The following is a 23,563-nucleotide window of genomic DNA, read 5'->3' as shown; positions in this document are numbered from 1 at the left end:
GGGACTTGACTACTATGTCCCTGAAGGTCTCATCTATATACCTCTCTGTCTGCCTCAGCTCCTCCAGGTCTGCCACTCTAGCCTCCAGAGATCGGACTCGTTCTCTGAGAGCCAGGAGCTCTTTGCATCGCATGCACATATATAACTTCTCACCAGTGGGTAAAAAATCATACATGTGACACCCGATGCAAAAGACTGGGAAGCCCCCTCTTGCTGCTGGACTGCTGCCTTCATCTCAATTTTGATCAGTTCCTAGTTAAGTTTTAGGTTGCTATGGGAGTAGGAATGTGTCTAATGTCCTTTAAATGTATTAGTGAATTCACTATATGTCTGGTAGTGGCCTACCGGGGTCTGATCGAATTCTCAATAAAGTTTTTGTTGATGTTTTTTTTTTCTGTGAAAGTGGCACCTGCCTATAAATTAAGGGATGAGCTAGGGGTGGGTGGGCTGGGAAATACAAACAATCTAACTTCAGTTAGTCAGCCTGAGTGACTCACTGCTCCCTTGATTAACAAATGTTGGTCCCTATTCAAACCTAATCACACTACCTCAACACCTTTCCAAGGTGAGTAACTGAGCTGAACTATTCAACTTTTTTACTTAGGTAAACACTGCTCCTAGCTTATTTCTAGCTTCTGGCTACTTTTTGGGTTGGGGTTTTTTTTTTGTGGTTTTTTTTTTTTTTTCAATACAAGCACTCAGTTAGTATTAAATACAAAAACTCAGTTCTTTAAAAGTCTGGAGAACACTCAGTTCTGCAGACTTTTAAAAATAAACACACTCCCTACTGCTACCTTATTGACTGACTAAAAATACAAACAGTCTAACTTGTTTATTCACAGCCTGACTATTAAAGGCACAAACACACTAAATAATATTCCCAATAGTTAACTTTGCCCCAATACTTTTAAAAAAGACAATGTCCCAAGTAAAAACTTACTGATTCCTTTCAGCCACCAGCAAGGTGATCCTCTCCTCTCAGTGTTCCCACTGGAATGTGGGAATGCAAGAGGGGATGTGGGAATGCAAGAGGAAACAACATTGAATTCTGTGTTACGTATCAATCATCCAGGTAGAACTCTGCATTCATCTTAAAGGATTACTAGAGGTGCCTTCCTTATACCATGCACAGCGAGGTGAAACAAGAGATAGGGCCTTTTCAATTGCTAGTCCCATTTTTTGGAATTTTCTTTCTGAACAAATCAGGTTAATTGTATGGGCAAAGCAGTTTCGGAAACAACTGAAGGCCCATCTTTTTACCACAGCATTTGTAATGTCTTAAATGAGGCCTGCCTGTTCCCAGGATGTACTGGGTTTTTTCTTTGGTAGAGTCTTATGACATGTTAGTTTTCATCTACTAGAGATATTGTTTTTATTGTAAGTGTGCTAAATGTTTTATATTGTTTTAAAATGTATGTATGTTCTAAAGTTATTCGCTGTGAACGTAGGTCATGTGCAGAATATAATTTTTTCTAAAAAATAAATAAGAACCAAGAACTCATGCCAGCACCATCAAGGAGGAGTATGCTTTGAGAAAACAGAGGTGCTAGGGCCCATATATTGTTAACATTGTTTCTGGCATCACAATAAGATTACCATTTAATCTTTTGAAAGATTATACTTTGCTTTACATGTTGCCCTTGATATTAAAACCACAAAATGTTTCACCTACCAATTGAAAAACATCATCCTCAAGGCAAACATCCTCCTTGAAGTTCTGTGGAATTTCTTTCTTCTGAAGTAAGTGCCTCCTTTTATTTGTTTTTTTTTCTGTAAGTCACAAGCTGTCACGACTCCTTCTGCTTACTGTATGTACTCCTCTGGGACTCGCAGTCTATTTTCAGGGAGCTACACTGTCCTTGTGCAGCATTATAGCAGACCACAAAACTTTTGCCCACATTCTTTGGGATAACATTCAAAGTTCGTCCAGTGAGATACGGAACTTGAAGTCTGCTTTAAGTACCCCCGGAAAAGGTCCTCTCACTCACTGCACTTGTAGTATTATGCAAATGATTGCATGTTCACTTTGCGCCATCTTGGAGGATGCAGGAAACCAAAAGCCAGGTCTCTAGGGAACAGCCATCATTTCCTATGATGAAAAACAAACAATAGTAGATGATAACAGCAGATAAGGACTATACAAGTAGTTTTAGATAAACTTTTTCTTAGAAGTCATGCTATTTCATCTGCCAGAAATTCCATGTATTCTGCTAATTGTGTGTATTTTGCTTTCTCTCCCCCCTCCCCCTCCGCCAGGAACGCCTCCTGTCAATGTGGCTAAAATGGAACAAGGCAGAGACTTTTAGCCACACACTGAGGGTGGGAGATTTTCAGACACTTAACGGATGTAGGAAAATGCTTTTTACCCACAGGAATCGCTATGAAAATTGCCCTCCCCACTACTTTCCCAAAGCCAGCCGTGCAAATGGATGGGGGGAACTATCAGTGCCCCTCAGGGTTCTTCTGATCATTGGCTGAGGAACCTTTTGAATGGCAAACATACTTTCAGTGTGGCTTCAGGTTATAGAAGGGCCTGCTGCTTAACAGACCCCTGGCAAAATGATCTGACTGCACTGCAATGGAGTGACTCTACTTGCTGGCAATGCCCCCCCTGCCTTTCCAACAATTGATAGAAAGGTAATTGTTTTATTTTTCCGAGACAAGGAATTAAAAGTGCGATGACCAATACCGTAAGAACTGAAATGAGACCTTTCTTTACTGCTATGACAGATTAACAAAAATAGTAAGATGATTAGATGTGTCATTAGCACCACAGCCATGACCATCATCAACATGCTTGCTCCTTTGAACACTAGAGTGCTTTCCCAGAGGGGTTTTTTTTTTCCTGGTTTTTTTTTTTATCCTGCTACTGCTATTTATTTTACCTCCGCCCCCATTTACTGTTTTAAATAGGCAATGATATTTTCAGAGTGCCAACATCTTGCTTTTATGCGTGCCCGCAGTCTGGCACTAGGTTTCTATTTGTCAACCATAATAGATCAGCGAAAGAGGGGAAAAAAAAAAAAAAAAGACTGACCTGTGTAAACTGCAACACCCCCTCATTGCAGGCATGCTGGCATCATCCCTGGATGACAGTGCGGTGAATCACTGTGGCTGCTGCCTACTGTAGCTCTTTCTCTGCTGCCACTGCACAAACCATCCTAGTAGGGCCTCCCCCACCCCCCAGCCCACACAGAATCATTAGTCTCTCTGCTGGGATGAGGGCTGGGTCACCGCAGGATACAGCTAAGCACAGGGGAAGGGTAATTTTCAAAAGCCGTTCACCCGGGTAAATAAGCAGCCTGAAAAACTTCCCACCCTGATTGTGGTGGGTAAAAGTACATGCAGGGAACAAGACACCTACGTCTACCTGTGGAAAAAATAGATGAGATCAGAGATAGTGTTAGGTTGCCACTTCAAAATTATGCAGAAGGAAAAGAAAAAGCATCTACAGAAAAAAAGCCGGTGCAGATCTCTGCAGGTGCATGTTCTCCTAGGCCAGAGAGCTTCCCCAAATCTGTCCTGGAGGATCCCCAGCCAGTCAGGTTTACAAGATATCCACAACGAACATGCACGAGATAAAATTGACATGCCATATAGGCAGTGCACGCAAATTTATCTCATGCATATCCATTGTGGATATCCTGAAAACCTGACTGGCTAAAGGTCCTCCAAGACGGGTTTGGGAACATCTTCCCTAGGCAATATTCAAAAGGAAAATATGCTTGTACCTGCCATTTGAGAACTGTAACAAAGTCTACATGGAAAATCTGCAGACTTAACACTGCTTTGAAAATTGCCCTCAGCATGTTCGTAAGTCCGTCTTTTCTAATTCTTTAAATTGAGCAAATGTTAAGCAACAGGACATTATTAAAAACCTATTGTTTGCTTTTCTCCTCTCTTTACACAAGACCAGCTGCCCAGAGGTCACAGGAATTCAAAAAAACTAAGCAATCTTACTTTGAGGGTCAACCCAGTGGCTCAGTAAAAACTACTATGGAAGGTCCCCCATCTGATTCCCAGATCAGGTCTTCTGCTTCTCAGGTTGGCTGGGGCTGTGGACCCTGCAGAGGCAGCGTTCACAAGCCCTGCAAGGAAGAGAATCAGCGGGAGAGGGGGCAGCTTGGCTCACCTCAGTGAAGGCGAAGTTTTCTCTGGAACTGTTTCATGTGAAAATCGAGCCGCACCAGGTCCTCCCGTAGGGGTAGATTTTAAGACCTGCGCGAGCTACCCGGCGTGCACACACAGACGCGTAATTTTATAACATGCGCGTGCAGGTGCGTGCATGTTATAAAATCGGGGGTCGGCGTGTGCAAGGGGGTGCACATTTCTGCAACTTGCGCGTGCTGACGCCCGTGGCCTTCCCCTGTTCCCTCCCAGGCCACTCTGATTTCGAAGCGGCCTGGGAGGGAAGTTCCCAACCCCCTAAACTAACTTCCCTTTCCCTAACCTACCTGCGCATAACCCTTTTAAAATCCGCCCCTATTAGTATCTTTCTGCTCTAAACAGGACAAGAATCTAATCTTTGAAAGAAAAAAGGATGTTTTATTTTGTGGTCAGAAAGTGTGCTTATTTCCTGATGTCTCAAGAGCCACTAATAAGAACATAAGAAAATGCCATACTGGGTCAGACCAGCATCCTGTTTCCAACAGTGGCCAATCCAAGTCACAAGTACCTGGCAAGTACCCAAACATTAAATAAATCTCAGGCTACTATTGCTTATTAATTACCGTCATAACAGTTTATGGATTTATCCTTTAGGAACTTATCCAAACCTTTTTTAAACCCAGTTACACTAATTGCTGTAACCACATCCTCTGGCAATGAATTCCAGAACTTAACTATGTGCTAAGTGAAAAAACCATTTCTTTCAATTGTTTTAAATGAGCTACTTGCTAACTTCATAGAGTACCCCCTGTTGCTTCTATTATCTGAGAGATTAAATAATAGATTTACATTATCTTGTTCAAGCCCTTTCATGATTTTGTAGACTTCTATCATATCCCCACCCCTCCAGTTGTCTCTTCTCCAAACTGAAGAGTTCTAACTTCTTTCAGCCTTTCCTCATAGGGCAGCCGTTCCATGCCCCTTATCATTTTGGTCACCCTTCTTTGCACTTTCTCCAGTGCAGAGATCCTTTTTTAGGTGCAGTGAATGGAAATGCACTCAGTATTCAAGGTGTGGTCTCACCATGGAGCAATACAGAGACATCATGACATCCTCTATTTTATTTTCCATTCCATTCTTAATAATTCCTAACATTCTGTTTGCTTTTTTGATCGCCACAGCACACTGGGCCGACAATTTCAATGTATTATCCACTATGACTCCTAGATCTCTTTACCGGGTGGTAACTCCTAAGATAGAACCTAACATTGTGTAACTTCAGTTTACCTTTTTCCACTGTGAAAACTGACCATTTAATCCTACCTCTCTGTTTCCTGTCTTTTAACCAACTTGCAATCCAGAAAAGGACATCACCTCCTATCCCATGACTTTTTAGTTTTCTTAGAAGCCTCACATGCGGGACTTTGTCAAATGCCTTCGGAAAATCCAAATACACCACATCTACTAGTTCACCTTTGTCCGCGTTTATTCACCCCTTCAAAATAATGTAGGAGATTTTTGAGGCAAGACTTCCCTTGGGTAAATCCATGCTGGCTGTGTCCCATCAAACCATGTCTATCTAAATGTTTTGTGATTTTATTTTTTATCACAGTTTCCATGATTTTTCCTGGCATTGAAGTCAGGCTCACCGATCTATAATTTCCCAGATCACCCCTGATCCCTTTTTAAATATATGGGTTATATTGGCTATCTTCCAATCTTCAAGTACATCAGATGATTTTAATGATAGGTTACACATTTGTCTGAAATTTCATTTTTTAGTTCTTACACAACCCTGGGGTGTATACCATCCAGTCCAGGTGATTTATTGCTCTTCAGTTTTGTCAGTCAGGCCTACCATTATCTTCCAGGGTCACTGTCATTTGGTTCAGTTGATTGAATCATCACCCATGAAAACCTTCTCCAGAATGGGTCTCTCTCCAATATCCTCTTCAGTTAACACCGAAGCAAAGAAATAGTTTAATCTTTCTGCAATGGCCTTATCTTCTCTAAGTGCCCCTTTAACCCTTTGATCATCCAATGCCCAACCTTGCAGAGGCTTTCTGCTTAGGATATATTTTTAAAAGATTTTATTGTGAGCTTTTGCTTCTATGGCCAACTTCTTTTCAAATTCTCTCTTAGCCTGTCTTATCAATGTCTTACATTTCACTTGCCAATGCTTATGCTTTATCCTATTTTCTTCTGATGGATCCTTCTTCCAATTTTTGAATGAATATCTTTTAGCTAAAATAACCTCTTTCACCTCACCTTTTAACCATGCTGATAATTGTTTTGCCTTCCTTTCCACCACCATTACCTCTCTCACCAAGTCCTGTGCTCCACTGATAATTAGATCTAAAATTGCTCCCTCTCTCGTTGGTTCCTGAACCAATTGCTCCATAAAACTGTCTTTTGTTCCATCCAGGACCTTTATCTCTCTAGCGTGCCCTGATGTTTCACTTACCCAATCAATATTGGGGTAATTGACATCTCCCATTATTACTGCACTACCAGTTTGGTTAGCTTCCCTAATTTCTCTTAGCATTTTACTGTCCGTCTCACCATTTTGGCCAGGTGGATGATAGTATATGCCTATCACTATTCTCTTCCCATAAAGATTCAATTGTACATTTAATCAAATGCAGGATTTTTATCCTGTTGGACTCTATGCCATCCCGGACATAAAGCGCCACCCCACCATCAAGATGACCTTTCTATCATTGCGATATAACTTGTACCCAGGTATAGCACTATCCCATTAGTTATTGTCTTTCTACCATGTCTCTGAGATGCCAATTAAGTCTATGTTATCATTCATTGCTGTACACTAATTCTCCCATCTTACGTCTTAGACTTCTGGCATTAGCATACAAACATTTAATTGTGAGTTTTTTGTTTGTATTTACATTTTGCTTTTCAGTTGACAGGGATAAATTGGAATCTTTTAGCTCAGATGAGTTTTTAATTATAGGCACTAAGACTACTTTTCTTATTATTGGAACCTCATTGTCGGGATAGGTGTAGCTTGCTTATTGCGGCGGTTACTACCCCTAACTAATTAAGCTAGATATTTCACTTAGATGCAGCTCCAACACTGCTCTCTCTGCATTAATGGTGGGGGTGGAAGGGAAATAGAACCAAAAGGTTACTAAGAGCCAAGAGTAACAGATAAGTATGAGAGAAAAAAAAAGGTGCGAAGCTTGCTGAGCAGACTGGATGGGCCGTTTGGTCTTCTTCTGCCGTCATTTCTATGTTTCTAATGCATCATTAGTATCCTTTGAGGATACCTCCCTCTGAACCATGCGCTGTTGAGCGACTGTCGGCTTTCTCCTTTGTTCTAGTTTAAAAGCTGCTCTATCTCCTTTTTAAAGGTTATTGCCAGCAGCCTGGTTCCACCCTGGTTAAGGTGGAGCCCATCCTTTCAGAAAAGACTCCTCCTTCCCCAAAAGGTTCCCCAGTTCCTTACAAAACTGAATCCCTCTTCCCTGCACAATAGTCTCATCCACGCATTGAGACTCCGGAGCTCTGCCTGCCTCTCGGGACCCGTGCGTGGAACCAGGAGCATTTTAAAAATGCTAGCCTAGAGGGCCTGGCACAGCCGATAAAAAAAAACAACAATCAGACCGCGGGAAAAAAAATTCCCCGATGGACCCCGAAACCAATTCCGGTTCACATCTCTAATATCCACATATATGCACACATTAAAAATAGCATGGATGTGGATACATGTATGTACAATTTAAAACAGATGCGCGCAAATGCTGCTTCTATAATGTAAAGGGGGAATTTTGCAAGGTACGTGCACTGCCATAGGTAGTTTTCCCAGTTTGTTCCTAGCTCATCCAGATAAGGGACAGGACTTCAAACCCCCCCTAGTTTAATAGTCTCCTTTTCCCCGTTAACACCAACCCTTGAAACCCTGCTGACTAGCCTATTTTTTTTTATTTTATTATTTACATGCCCATCCATTGCAGTAGTAAAACTTACGTGGCGGCGGACTCCAGTGCACACCCGTGCGCATAAGTATTTACGCGCACATCTCTTGGCTTCCCCTGATACTCCCACACCCCACCCATGCCACACCCATTCCTCCCTTCTTTTTCAAAATTTTTGATTTGTGCATGCAGCAAGAGATAAGCACGTCGTTGGGCAGTTTATAAAATCTGCTCGGCACACGTCAGCTGGACTTGTGCACGTATCTCCTGATTTTGGTCCATGCAGGGCTTATAAAATTTGCTGGAATGTTTTCTAGGTGAGATCATGCAAAATGTGAATTTTTCATTTCACAAATATTTTCTGTAAATGTTATCAATTTGTGAAATTATTTTTCAGAGTCTGTTGAAAAATATTCAACATGAAAAACACAGATACTTCTTACATTCGTTCTTTTTGCAGCTAAATTGGTAATGGACTTCAAGAAGGCATGAAATAAACACAGAGGATCCCTTCTTGCAAAAATAAGAGCAACTGAAAGTATAATCTAGTCATACCGCAAGCTGTCGGAGTAGCTGGGTTTGGTACACCAGGCTACTATTCTCTAGAGATCAGTGGGTCAGTGCAATGGGTGGGTGGTCGCAGGGGTACTGCCTGAGAACGGAAGGCTTAACACCCAGCAGGACACAGCAAATAAATGGAATGTTAGCTTGGATCTGCAGCCACTCCCGTATTTTGGGGCAAGAAGTGAGTTGCAGAAAGGTGATAGTGAGAGCATCTAGGATTAGAATGAAAAGGGGTATATGTGCATGGATTGAGAATAATGAGAATGGAAAAGGATCAATTGAAACCAGCTTCAAAACATAGGGTAGAACCACATCTCCTTCATATATCTCATTCTGAATCATCTAGCAAGTAACAATCTTGCAGTCTGCAATGAGTTGAACTCACAGTAAGAATTAGGAAAGACATGGATAATAGCCTTATTCTGCCTAGCTAGGATTATCTGGTGGGATATCATCCATAAAAACATAACAGAAAATATGCCATGCTGAGTCAGACCAAAGTCCTCTGAGTCCAGAATCTGTCTGCAACAGTGGCCAGTCTGAGTCACAAGTGCCCAGTACATCACAAAAAAGTAGATCAATTTCTTTTTGTGCACGCCTAGGGATAAGTAATAGCTTTCCCAAGTCTGTCTGGCTAACTACTGTTTATGGACTTTTCCTCCAGGAACTTGTCCAAATCTCTTTTAAATTCTGTTGTGCTAGCTGCTATGGCCATGTCCTCTGGCAACAGATTTCACAGCTTGATTGTCCACTGAGAAAACACTTTCTAGGATTTGTTTTCAATCTGCCAGTTGTTAGTTTTGTAGAGTGCCCCTTGTTTTAGTATTATTTGAAAGGGTAAATAACTTTCTCCACTACATTCCACCCCACTCAATTTTATAAACATTTCAGTCACCCAATTTATAAACATCTCAGTCACAAGCTAAAGACCTCTAAACTGTTAAGCCTTTTTTTTTGATAAGGAAGCCATTCTATCCCGATAATCATTTTTGTTGTCCTCTGTCCTTTCTCTAGTTCCACTCTGTCTTTTTTGAGAAGGGGAGAACAGAACTCCATAGAATACTCAAGATGCAGCCACACTCTGGGGCAGATTTTAAGGCTACGCGCGTAACCTGAGAAAATCTGCCCCTGTGCGCGCCGAGCCTATTTTGCATAGGCTCGGTGGCGGGTGCAAACCCCAGGACGCGCGTATGTCCCGGGGCTTCGAAAAAGGGGCAGGAAGGGGGCAGATCTGGGGGCGTGGCAGTGGTCCGGGGGCGGGGCCGAATCCCGACACAGCGGCCTGTGCTGGGGGATGGCGAGCCGGCGCAGGCAGGCGTAACTTTTGAAATAAAAGTAGGGGGGACAATTTAGTTAGGGCTGGGGGGTGGGTTAGATAGGGGAAGGTGGGGAGGGGTGGCCGAAAAAAAGCTCCCTCCGAGGCCGCTCCGATTTCGGAGCGGCCTTGGAGGGAACGGGGAAAGTCATTGGGGCTCCCCTCTCGCTCGGCACACGCAGGGTGCACGTGTGCACCCCCTTGTGCGCACCGAGCCCGGATTTTATAACATGCGCAGCAGCGCGTGCATGTTATAAAATCGGGCGTAGATTTGTTCGCGCTGGGTTGCGCGAACAAATCTATGCCCGCGTGTAGATTTTAAGATGTGGCCCTCTGGACTGATACAAAGACATTACAAGTGAAGAAGTAACCTAGTGGATAGAGTAGTGGGCTGGGAAGCCAGAGTTCAAATCCCACCTCTGCTCGTTGTGATCCCGGGCAAGTTAATTCACCCTCCATTGCCTCAGGTACAAAACTCCCAGGTCATTCATCAAAATGCGTTAAGGTCCGAACGCGCGTTAAATGGGTCTAACATGATAAATATCACAACACAAGTTAATTATGTATTTGTTATGCAAGTGGGAGGAGTTAATGCAAATTGGGGGTCGCACCATGAACTAGGCGGTTGCCTAGGGCGGCAGTCATTAGGGGGCAGCAAAGAGCAGCCATGTGGGGCCGCGAACGGAGCTCATCCAACTGATGGCCAAGAGAAACAGACTCAGTGGGCTGCAAAAAGCACCTCTGTTTGTGTGTGTGTGTATGAATAAGAGGAATTGTGTGCATGAGAGAGCAACCTTGTTATTGAGAGAGAGGGCAGGAGCCTGTGTAAGGGTGCATGTGTGAATGAGACAAGGAACCTAAGTGTGTGCAAGAGAGTGGGCCTATCTGAGTGAATGAGGATGGGGCCGGAACAGAGGCCTGGACTGGAGGTGGGGGGAGGAGCAAGGCAGAAGGTTCGCCTAGGGCACCTAATACTCTTGCACCGGGCCTGGCACCATGGAACAATACTGAGGTAATATGATATTCTCTGTTTTATTCTCCATTCTTTTAATAATAATTCCTTGTATCCTATTTGCTTTCTTGGTTGCTACTGTACACTATGAAGAAGATTTCAACATATTATCCACAATGACTCCTAGATCTTTTTCCTGAGTGGTGATTCCTAATGTGGAAGCTATATTTTAGACTGTTCTTCCCTATGTCCATCACTTTGCACTAGTCTACATTATATGTCATCTGCCATTTCTGTGCTTAGTCTCCCAGTCTTGCAAGGTCCTCTTGCAATTTCTCACAATCCTCTTATGAATTAACTTCTTTGAAGAATTTTGTGTCATCTGCAGATCTGAACACCTCACTTGTTCCTATATATGTTAAAAAGCATCGGTTCCAGAACAGGTCCCTAAGGTACTCCACTATTCACCTATACAATGCAAGGTTCCACATTGTTAGTCACCACCCAGGAATCTGGATCTAGGTGTCATTGTGGATAGGTTGAAATCTTCTGCTCAGTGTGCAGCAGTGGCCAAGAAAGAAAATAGAATAGGAATTATTAGGAAAGAAATGGAGACTAAAACAGAATATTTTAATGCCACTGTTTTACTCCATGGTGCCAACATACCTTAAGTACTGTGTTCAGTTCTGGTCATTGCATCTCAAAAAAGATATAACAGAATTAGAAAAGGTAGAGAAGGTGACCAAAATGATAAAGGGGATGGAACAATGCCCCTATGAGGAAAGACTAAAGAGGTTAGGACTCTTCAGCTTGAATAAGAGATGGCTGAGGGGAGATATGACAAAGGTCTATAAAATAATGAGTGGAGTGGAACGGCTAAACTTGAATCACTTGTTTACTGTTTCAAAGAGTACAAAGACTAGGGAGACACGATATTAAGTAATACATTTAAGACAAATAGGAGAAAATATTGTATTTAATGCATAATTACATTCTGGAAATTGTTTCCGGAGGATGTGATAAAAGCTGTTAATGTAGATGGGTTCAAAAAAGAGTTGGACAAGTTCTTGGAAACAAAAATCCATAGACCATTATTAAAGTGGACTTGGGGAAATCCACTGCCTCTCTTTGGGATAAGCAGTATGGAATCTAACAACCTTTTGGGATCCTGCCAGGTACTTCTGACCTGGATCGGCCACTGCTGGAAACAGGTTAATGGGCTTGATTGACCTTTGGTCTGTCAGAGTATGGCAAATCTTATGTTCTTATCCATTCCAGACCACTTGGAAGCACTATTTGATTCACACAATGCCTTGATGCCTATCATGGGCCAACTGAATACATTTTTCTTGCAATTTTGCTGGAATAATAAAACGGTAAATACCAAGGATCACAATATCATCCTGTAGGTACAATTCCACATGTATTCTACAGAAAGGTAACAGGGCTTGATCAATACTATGCACGTTGTATGGCCATTCTGATGTGAAGCAAGCCCACGAATTACAGTGGGCAAGCAGCTTTGATTTGCTCTTTAGACAAGGCTGTCAAAGCAAATGTGATGGAAATGACCATTTCCAAATTCTAACTTGTGTAGAATCTGAAGATGGCTAAGGCAGTCAGAAGAAATAATCAGCAGTAACAATCTCAGTGCCTGGTCTGTACTTCATCACGTATGTAAAAGCAAAGAGTTTTTCAGACAACTTGGTAATCTTTATTCCTGTTCTTCTCAAGCCTTGTGTCATAAGCAAGGTTGTCAGTGAACTGTGATCAGTCTGAAACATGAACTTGCAATCCCACAGGTGCGTTCTCCATTCCTGTGTAGCCCACACATATGCAAGGGCTTCTTTTTCCACTATAGAATAAGGGCCTGATTTTCAAAAGCTTTTATACACTTAAAATTGGGTTTTAGATGTACAAAACACTTTACCTGTGTAAGTGGGCTTTTGAAAATTGCTACAATATATATGCCATTGAATTGTCAATAGGTTTTACCTGTGTTAAGTGCACTTAACCCAGGAAATAGATTTTGAAAATTGCTACAATAGGATATTACATTTACATGCACAACTCCTTTGATAATTCATTCTGTTTGATTTTTCTGTCCCCTGTATTATTCTGGAAGCAAAAGCAACAGTATTCTGAGAACTGTTTCCATGTATTTGGTTGAGTACAACCCCAAAAGCTGTAGTCAGAGGCAACTGAAGTAAGAATGGTAAATAACACTGGGTCAAATAAGAACAATCCTGGGCTATGTATAATCAACAATCTTACTATCTCAAAGCTGGTTTTGTAGCTGGTGTCCATGTCTATGTTGCAGATTCACTTAACAGCAAAGAGTTCCTACTATATAGGCATAATCAGCTCAAATACCAGGATAAATAATCTAAGAAGGAATGCAGAATTTGCATGTCTTTAGGTGGTGATACATCTGCAACTGCTCCGACGTGATTTGGATTTGGTTTCAATCCAACCCATGAGATAATGTGCTCCAAAAAAGGTAGCTCCTTTTGTCTGAACACACATTTGTTGAGGTTCAACTCTAGTCCCACATCTGTCATGCGGTATAAGACAGCCTACAGGCATTTATCATGTTCTGCTGGGGTCTGTCCAAACGCAATGATGTCATACAGATAACACTGTACTCCTGGCTGATTCTTAAGGATTAGGCATCAGGAACCAATGTTAAACCGTAAGGAAAATGCTTAAAGCAAAACAAGCCCACATATGTGATGAATGCTATAAGTTCTCCAGTATCTTTATCTAACAGACTTGATGGCAAGTGTATTGTAAATCAAGGGTGGAGAAGAAAGCAAATGTTGCTTACCTGTAACAGGTGTTCACAGGACAGCAGGATGCTAGTCCTCACATATGGGTGACATCATCAGGATGGAGCCCAATCACGGAACACTTTTGTCAAAGTTTCCAGAACTTTGACTGGCCCCTACTGGGCATGCCCAGCATGGCACTAACCCTGCAGCCAGCAGGGGTCCCCCTTCAGTCTTATTTGAAAGCTACAGGCAGTGCCGAAAAATAAAACAATAAAATGTTACAAACCCAATACCGCGGGGCGGGCTGGTTTCGTGAGGACTAACATCCTGCTGTCCTGTGAGAACACCTGTTACAGGTAAGCAACATTTGCTTTCTCACAGGACAAGCAGGATGGTAATCTTCACATATGGGTGAGGACCGAGCTGAGGATGTCCGAACATGCACCAAATGTACCCAACGGCGTGCAACAGGCACAACAACTGGGGTGGAATTTGGTAGAGGGCATCCTGAACCCCACCGGGCAAGCGGAAGGGTGTTGGTACGTCACGTTGGAAACAGGCTATGCAGGACAGATTGGCCGAAGATGGAATCTTGTCTTCCGGCTTTGTCCAAGTAATAGTGGGCTGCGAAAGTGTGGAGAGAACTCCAGGTGGCAGCCCTGCAAATGTCAGGAAGCGGCACCGATCGTAGGTGTGCTACTGAAGTCGCCATGGCCCTCACAGAGTGTGCTTTAACACTGTCTTGAAAAGGAATGCCTGCTTGCTGATAGCAAAAAGATATGCAGTCCGCCAACCAGGAGGCTTACCCACAGGTTGCCCTAATTTGTTGGGGTGGAACGAGATGAATAACTGAGTGCTCGTCCTGTGGGCAACTGTACAGTCTAGATAAAAAGCTAGAGCCCATTTGCAGTCGAGGGTATGCAGAGCCTGTTCCCCTGGGTTGGAATGGGGCCTGGGGAAGAAGGTAGGTAGTATGATGGATTGATTAATGTGAAACTCCGAAACTACCTTAGGTAAAAATTTAGGGTGAGTGCGGAGTACCGCCCGGTCCTGTAGGAGTTTAGTGTAAGGTGGATAGGTAACTAGGACCTGTAACTCACTAACCCTGCGAGCTGAAGTGATAGCTAAAAGGAAAATCACTTTCCATGTGAGATATTTTAGGTCACAGGAGTGAAGAGGCTGGAATGGTGGTTTCATGAGACGACCAAGAACCAGATTAAGGTCCCAGGAAGGGGCCGGAGGACGTAAAGATGGCTTGATGTGGAGCAAGCTCTTCAAAAAGCATGTTACGAGAGGTTGTACCGAAATAGGGACATCCCCGACACCTTTATGGAAGGAGGCTACCGCACTGACATGCATCCTGATGGAAGATGTCTTAAGACCTGACTGACAAATGCCAGAGATAGTCCAAAAACCATGGAATTGGACAGGAAAAGGGATCAAGGGACTGTGAAGAACACCATGATGTATACCTTTTCCATTTATAGGAATAAGACTTTCTTGTGGAAGGCTTCCGTGAAGCAATCAGGACACGAGAAACCGAATCTGAAAGGTTAAGTGGTTGAAGGATTAACCTTTCAACATCCATGCTGTCAGGGACAAGGCCTGAAGATTGGGATGGCGTAGACATCCGTCGTTCTGAGTGATCAGAAGCGGGTCCTTTCCCAAGGGAATGTGCCTGCGGATGGAGAGATCCTGGAGTATGGGAAACCACACTTGGCGTGGCCAGTGAGGTGCTATCAGGATCATGGTTCCCTTGTCCTGACGGAGCTTCACGAGAGTCTTCGAGAGAAGTGGAAGTGGAGGGAATGCATAGAGCAGCCCGGCTGCCCACTAGAGGGAGAATGCATCTCTGTGCTGAGAGCGCTCACTCCGAATGAGGAAGCAGTAGTTGTCTACTTTGTGGTTCTGAGGGGACGCAAAGAGGTCTAATTTGGGGATATCCCCAGTGTTGGAAGAGAGAGGTCGCTACCGAGGGATTGAGCGACCACTCATGCGGTTGGAAGACATGACTCAGTTTGTCCGCCAAGACAATGTCCACTCCTGGCAAGTAGGTGGCCCTGAGGTACATCGAGTGGGAAAGCGCTTCTGCCCAAATCTGAGCAGCCTCCTGACACAGAAGGAAGGAGCCTGTGCTTCCCTGTTTATGTACCACATGGCCACCTGGTTATCCGTCTGAATCAGGATGACGTGATTTGAAAGGTAATCCTGAAAAGCTCTGAGAGCATATCGTATTGCTCGAAGCTCCAGGAAATTTATCTGGTGTTTGGATTCCTCTTGAGACCAAGATCCTTGTGTCTGTAGATCGTTTACATGAGCTCCCCAGCTGAGGTTGGAAGCATCGGTGGTGAGAATGAGTTGAGGATCTGGTAGATGAAAAGGTAGTCCCTGGAGGAGATTTTTCTGATCTGTCCACCAGGCGAGAGACAGACGGAGTGCGTTGGTGACGCGGACAATGGTTGAGAGAGGCTGCGTCACTTGAGTCCATTGTGACCGTAAAGTCCAATGCATGACTCTCATGGCCAGGCGGGCCATTGGAGTGAGATGGACTGAGGACACCATGTGTCCGAGAAGGACAAGGAATTGTCGAGCAGTCGCTGCGTACTGAGACTGCAACTGGTGGGCGAGAGACACGAGGGTTTGTACTCGTTGTTGAGGTAGGAAGGCTTTTGCCTGTAAGGTGTCCAAGTCTGCCCCAATGAAAGACAATGTTTGAGACGGGACTAAATAGGATTTCTCGTAATTGACGAGAAATCCTAGAGAAATTAGAGTGTGTAGAGTCAAATCCAGGGACGATCGAGCTGCTTGCTGGGTTGGGGCCCTGATTAGCCAATCATCTAGATAGGGATAGACGTGAACACCTTCTTTCCTGAGGAAGGCTGCGACAACCACGAGACATTTGGTAGAGACTCGTGGAGCTGATGCTAGGCCGAATGGAAGCAACCGGTATTGATAGTGCTTTAGGCCTACTAAAAACCGGAGGTACTTGCGATGAGCTGGAGTTATTGCAATGTGGGTGTATGCGTCCTGGAGGTCCAGAGATCAGAGCCAGTCTCCTCTTTGCAGAAGAGGTAGAAGTGAGCCCAAGGTTACCATTTTGAACTTTTCCTGCTGGAGGTACTTGTTGAGGGCACGTAGGTCTAGAATTGGACGAAGGCCCCCGGATTTTTTGGGAATCAAAAAGTACCAGGAATAGAACCCAAGCCTTGCTGCGAAAGAGGAACAGGTTCTATTGCTCTTAACTGGAGAAGAAGGGAGACCTCCTGCTCCAGAAGGACAGAGTGGTCGGATACTCCCCACACTTGTAGCGGTGGGGAGTCCGGTGGGACAGCAAGAAAATTCAGATGGTAACCCTGAGCAATGATTGCCAGCACCCATTGGTTGGTTGTGATGGTTTGCCACATTCCATGAAAGTGGCATAGTCGACCTCCCACTGGTATGCCTGGCAGAGGGATCAGGCTGCTGCTCTCGAAGTGAAAGTCAAAAGCCTGAAGCAGGCCCCGGCTGAGGAGCTGCTTGTGACTTTTGCTTGCGAGGTTGGCGAGGCTGAAATTTATGATAAGTCCTCGTTACTCGGGTCCTTGTTGGTGGAGGATAGTACTTCCTTGCTCGGAAGAAGGATTTCTTAAGCTCCTTTTTGGAGGGTTGTCTAGACGGGAAGTCAGGAGGTATCGATGAGAGCTGTTTGAGGGTCTCATGATGATCCTTTAACTCAGCCACTATTTGCTGAATCTGTTCACCGAATAGATTGTCACCAATACAGGGCAGGTCGGAGAGCCTGTCTTGTACTTCTAGGCGAAGGTCCGAAGACTTGAGCCAGGCCCAACGCCGTGCTGAAATGGCAGTCGCAGACACTCTAGTGGAGGTGTTGAAGATATCGTAAGCTGTTCTTATTTCATGTTTTCCTGCTTCAAAGCCCTTATTGACAAGGGTTTGAAGATGTTCTTGGAATTGGTCAGGCAGGGTTTCAGAGAAGTCCTGTATCTGCTTGAAGATGACCCTATTGTATTGGGTCATATACAGCTGGTAAGCAGCAATCCTAGAGATGAGCATGGCCCCTTGGAACACTCATCAACCAATGTTGTCTAGGAACTTATGTTCCTTGACAGGAGGGATAGAGGAGTGTGGCTTCGTTCTTTTTGCCTTCTTCTGAGCTGACTCTACCACAACTGAGTGGTGGTCAAGCTGAGACTTTTGGAAGCCCGGGGCTGACTGTACTAGATAAGTAGTGTCAGCCTTCCTGTGTACTGGGGCTTCGGATCCAGGATTTTCCCAATTCTTTTTAAGGAGATCAAGAAGAACTTGGTGAATGGGAATAGAGGTGATCACTTTAGGGGCATCTAGGAATTGGAGAAGCTCCATCATCTGGTGCCTATCATCTTGCTCCGTTTGAAGTTGAAAAGGGACCATCTCAGACATTTCCTTCACAAAATTAATGAAAGAGGTCCTCTGGAGGAGAATGCTTTCTACTTTCAGTAGGAGATGGAGGTGAAGGTAAATCATCGGTGTCTGTGGAGGTATCATCACCCCAAGAGTCACAAGGATCAGAAGGCTGACCTGTAGGATGAGAGGGTGGTTGGATACCCGAAGGGCCTGGCTGAGGCTCCGAGAAATTCGAAGGAATCGCCGAGGGCACGGTGGACACCTTGGGGGGCATCGGTGCCGGCATCGACGGCGCCGATGTGCATATCGCCCCCGATGAGTGAATCGGTGGCGAGGGAAGGCATGGTATCGATGGCTGAGGCACTACTCCCGAAGGAGGAATGCGGAACGGTGTTTCTCCTCCCGATGAAGCAGTCATCGGGGAGCGCACCGGAGCCATCGGAGACCCAGGAAGCACCGGTGGAAGGGCAGTGATGAGCGCCTCCATTCGGGAAAGCAGCGGTGCCAGTGCTGCTGGAATTGGGTCGGTGACCGGTTCCACTCTCGGTGCTGGTGTCAATGCCGGAGGGACCTAGAGTCGTTGCATCGCTTTGTCGATGGCCTCCTGGACCAGCCGGTCCAGTTCTTCCCGGAGGCCTGGGGCAATCAGCTCCGGCTCCATGACGGAAGAGGGAGGCTGAGGCACAGTCGGAGGGACCACCTTTACAGGCGGAATCGCGACTCCCAAACCCCGATCGGGTGAGGGTGGCCTCAATGTCCCGGTCGCAGGAGTGGTCGGTGCCGCTCCTGGACGGGGCTTCTTCAACGGTGGCTCGGATGGTGGCGAGGTCTATGACTTCGCTCCCTCGATGGTCCGAGACCTACGATGCCGATGGCGATGCTTCTCCCTACGATCTCCTCGATCTTGAGGGGGAGGAATGAGAGTCGATGGCCGTGAAGACGTCGATGGCAGGCGGTCACCGGACGGTTGTCGATGGACCGACTTCGATGGTGCCGGTTCTGAGGACGTCGATGCGATGGACGGCGTCAGAGTGTGAGCACGGAAGAGGAGTCCCATCTTCTGCATTCTGGCTTTGCAACCCTTAGGTGTCATGAGGGCACACTTGGTGCAAGTTAGGACATCATGCTCACGGCCTAGACACAAAACACAGACTCCATGAGGGTCTGTGATAGACATGGTGCGAGTACAGTCTGGGCACCGACGAAACCCTGACGCCATGGCCATAGAAAAAAATCGAGCCGCGGAACGGTCGACGGCCAGTAGGCCGCAAGGGCCAAACTCGATGGTAACAGACTAAAAACGGTGAAAAAACTTACCAGAGTACCGAGGTCGAAGAAAGTTAGAGGGGGGACCCCTGTGGGGCGAAGTATTTTTAATTAATTCCGTTAGGAAAATTCCTGTCAGGAATCAGTTCAGAGCTCCTAAACCGCGAGGCTACTGCTGCACGGAAAAAAGAAGACTGAAGGGGGACCCCTGCTGGCTGCAGGGTTAGTACCATGCTGGGCATGCCCAGTAGGGGCCAGTCAAAGTTCTGGAAACTTTGACAGAAGTTTTCCGTGATTGGGCTCCATCCTGATGTCACCCATATGTGAGAACTACCATCCTGCTTGTCCTGTGAGAAACATGCACACTTTATCAAGTCACCCCCCCTCACCCACCCCCTTTAATTCCTTCCTCCAATTAGCGGAAAACTGCATGCAAAACTGAGTTGTGCACATACTTTTACTCACACTGAGTCCGGATCAGTTTCAGAACAACCATTTTACAAGGATATAAACCCATGTCTTATGCATGTAAAATGGCTTTGAATATCAGGCCTGCAGCGACCTGAACAAAGAAAGCAAACTGGACTACTGCCCGATTTGACAGTTCACCTTAAAGGTACTTCAGACTGAGGAATGAAATGAATTTTAGGTTCATTTAGGAAATGTTACTGTATTGCAGCTGTCTAGCTGCGCAGACAGATTTCTATAACCCTTTGGGGTATAACATTAACTTCTCAATAAAAATAAAGAAATCACCTCTCTGTGTTTTCATACTTCATGGCAAGAATTCCTCCCCTCCTCTGCCACTGTGACTTCTGCATCCTAAAAGAGCGTCTGTCCTGCGTGAACTTCTCTCTGGCGGGACTTAGAGGGCCATCTAGGAATGTGGGAATAATAATTCATAACTGAAATCTTTGCTATGGAGGCATCTCTCCCATGTGAAAAGAAGAAGCAGGATGGAAAAGACTGAACTGGCTAATCTGATAAAAGTTAGAGAAGTAATAATATGATTAATGAAAGTCATTTATATTTTATAGCTGAGCTGTACGAACAGCAATTGAGCTTTGGAGCATAGCCAGCTTCTGACTAGCAATGACGAAATACTGCATTAAATCTAATGGAGCATGTTCTTCATAAGCCAGTATATATTAAAACACAGCTGTTTAGTTGGTGCTGTATATTATTTGAAAGACCTATATTAAGAATTATGCTAATGCGTGTGGATTCCATGATGTTAGAACATATATTCATCACAATCGGCTGGCCTACTACTTAAACCTCTTAAGTAAAATTTGCTGGCTCATTTTGCATAAAATAATGTTTTCTTAGATTTTAGCTATCTGGTAATTAAGAATAAATGTCCAACCCTTCCTGTCTGAGTATTCCTGTCCTTTGATCTGCTGAGGCAGAAGCAGATTTTTAAAGATGAATCATATTCATGATTGCAGTGAATAGACTGGCCCAAAGGCTTAGTGTCTGGCAGTCTGCTCTACTGAGATTGTGTTCCATCCCATGTTGAGGTTTTTGATTCCCAGCAGCAGTCCTTACCGTCTCTGGAATGAGAACATGTCATGATCGTTTCTAAGATGTCCTCAGTTGTACTTTGGTATCCCTTTTCTTTTGTTTTGTTCCTGTGTGGATGGCCTATAGCAGTCTTCCGGCTCCCATCAGCCATGACTTTAAGTCAAGCAGAAAGGAACCAATAGCTTTTTACTTACGAAGCTGAGGAAAGGTGAAACTTGTCTGAATGAATGCTTCCAAGCCTTGTGCAGGTTTAAAATTTAGAAATTTGCAAAACGTGCTCAGCAAGGTATCCTTATATATTTTTTTTCAATAATAATTGTTTCCCAGATCTGTTTAGTCTCATCACTAGTCCCCACTGCTGAATTCTGATACGAGAACAAAATTCTACATGTGGTCCCTGCTAGGCCATTAGTTTATTGGACTTTGCATAGAATGGAGAATTTTCCAGCAAGGGGGGGGTTCTGAAGGAATATCTAGAATGTGAGGGAAAGGGAGTTACTTCCCCCAAAAGGGATATGCTTTTAGAAAAAGGTATTTAAGGTGCTTCCTACGAGGCACAGGGAAAGAAGAGAAGTTAAAGAGAGTGCAAAAGCAACTCTCAGAAGTCTGGTCTGAGAGTCTGGAGGTAAATTAAAGTGAAAGGAGATATGAGGCTGACAACTGAAGTCTTGGGGAGTTTGTCTTGAGGACTTCAAGGTGTAAGAGCTCTAGGAATTGGATCTGGATAGGAAGCAAAGGGAATTTTCCAGGAGTAAGGACCATCTTGGAGGTGAAGGATCCCTCAGTCAACAGGGACCAATGCTCCCTCTAATTTTTGAAAGGCTACATGTATATTGTACAATTTTTTATAAGCCAAATTTAGATTTGTGCCAGTATAATGCAAATAATATAGGAATTTCTTGTGTGCACTATGGGCTTGATTTTCAAAAACATTTACAATCTTTTACATAGTTCATTATCCTGAGGGAAAGGATAGTGAACTATTTAAAATCTGGTGGATGGTTGGACCCTAAGCAGCATGGATTCACCAGGGGAAGGTCCTGCCAGACAAATCTGATTGATTTTTTGGATTGGGTGATGAGAGAACCTAATCAAGGAAGAGTGCTCAATGTGATTTACTTGGATTTCAGCAAAGCTTTCGATACTGTCCTGCATAGGAGGCTTGTGAATAAAATGAGAAGATTGGATGTGGGTGCCAAGGTGGTGGAGTGGATAGTTAAATGGTTGACTGACAGGAAAAAATGTCTAATGGCAAATGGAATCCACTCTAATGAGAGAATGGTGTTAAGTAGAGTGCCTCAAGGATTGGTTTTGGGACCGGTTCTGCTCAATATCTTCATAAGCGACATTGCAGAGGGATGAAAAGGAAAAGTTTGCCTTTTTGCAGATGATACCAAGATCTGCAACAGAATGGACAAGCCTGAAGGAGTAGAGAGAATGAAAAGTGATTTAAGGAAAATTGAAGAGTGGTCAAAGATTTGACAGCTGCAATTCAATGACAAGAAGTGCAGAGTCATTTCCCCTTGGAGTACAGAAATCTAAAAGAGTTATAAGTGATGGAGGGTGAAATACTATATCATTCATGGACCAGGAGAGAGACCTTGGGGTGATTGTGTCTGGCGATCTGAATGTTGCAAAGCAATGTGACAAAGTGGTAGCTAAAGCCAGAAAGATGATGGGCTGCATAGTATAAATAATAGTAGGAAAAGGGAAGTGATATTGCCCTTGTACAGATTCTTGGTGAGGCCTCACCTGGAGTACTGTGTTCAGTTCTGGAGACAGTATCTCAAAAAGGATAGACAGGATGAATACTGCCCAGGGGAAGGCGACCAAAATGGCATGGGGTCTGTTTCAGAAAACCTATGAGGCGAGGCTGAACGATCTTAATAGGTATACCCTGAAGGAGCGGAGATGCAGGGGAGATGCAGGGGAGAGGAGTAGCTGGCTTGTTACGGCGGTTACTACCCCAACCAAATGTGCCTGATACTTCACTTTCAATGCATATCCAGCATGGCTCTCTGCTTCTACAGCAGGGGAGAAGAAAAAAAAAAAAAAAAAAAAAACCAACAAGAGCTGTACAACATAGTCTAGGTAAAACAAATAAGCATGGGTGTAGCTTGCTTATCGCGGCGGTTACTGCCCCTACTACCCCTAACTAATCAAGCTAGATATTTCACTTGCATGCAGCTCCATCACTGCTCTCTACATTAATGGTGGGGGTGGAAGGGGAATAGAACAAGGAGCTAAGAGTAACAGATAAGAATGAGAGAAAAAATGTGTGAGGCTTGCTGGGCAGACTGGATGGGCCATTCGGTCTTCTTCTGCCGTCATTTCTATGTTTCTATATGTTTCTATGATTTGATACAGGCCTTCAGATACATGACAGGTATTAATGATGCACAAATTTAAAACCTTTCCCGCTGGAAAGGAAAGAGTAGAGCTAAGGGTCATGATATGAAACTCCAGGGGGGGGACGGGGGGGGACAACTGAGAACCAGAATCAGGAAATATTTCTTCACAGAGAGGGTAGTGGATGCCTGGAATGCCCTCCCAGAAGAGGTGGTGAAGAGGTGAACATTTAATGAATTCAAAAGAGCATGGGACAAATATTGCAGATCCCTAAAAAATGAAAGAAAGGGATGTATAACATTTCTGCATGGGGGTAACCTGCACAGAGTGGCAGTTACTACCCTTAACAGAAAGCATGGGAATAACTTGCATGGAGCAGCAGTTATTATCATAAGCA

At 44.3% G+C, this 23,563-nt stretch overlaps 1 protein-coding gene across 3 annotated transcripts in view; it reads right to left on the bottom strand.

Moving 5' to 3' along the window:
* The window catches only part of THRB (thyroid hormone receptor beta), a 462,866-nt gene that overhangs the window by 290,915 nt on the left and 148,388 nt on the right, over positions 1 to 23,563 (bottom strand). For all 3 annotated transcript variants that reach the window (XM_029589453.1, XM_029589455.1, XM_029589454.1), the window contains exon 2: positions 1,673 to 2,089. The gene's annotated coding sequence lies outside the window, so the exon portion shown is untranslated. The remainder of the gene's footprint in view (positions 1 to 1,672; positions 2,090 to 23,563) is intronic.

The sequence above is a fragment of the Rhinatrema bivittatum genome, chromosome 2, assembly GCF_901001135.1.
Source record: "Rhinatrema bivittatum chromosome 2, aRhiBiv1.1, whole genome shotgun sequence".
In the NCBI taxonomy this organism is placed as follows: Eukaryota; Metazoa; Chordata; class Amphibia; order Gymnophiona; family Rhinatrematidae; genus Rhinatrema; species Rhinatrema bivittatum.
Note: the sequence above shows the minus strand (reverse complement) of the source record. Positions and strands in the feature narration are given on the sequence as shown.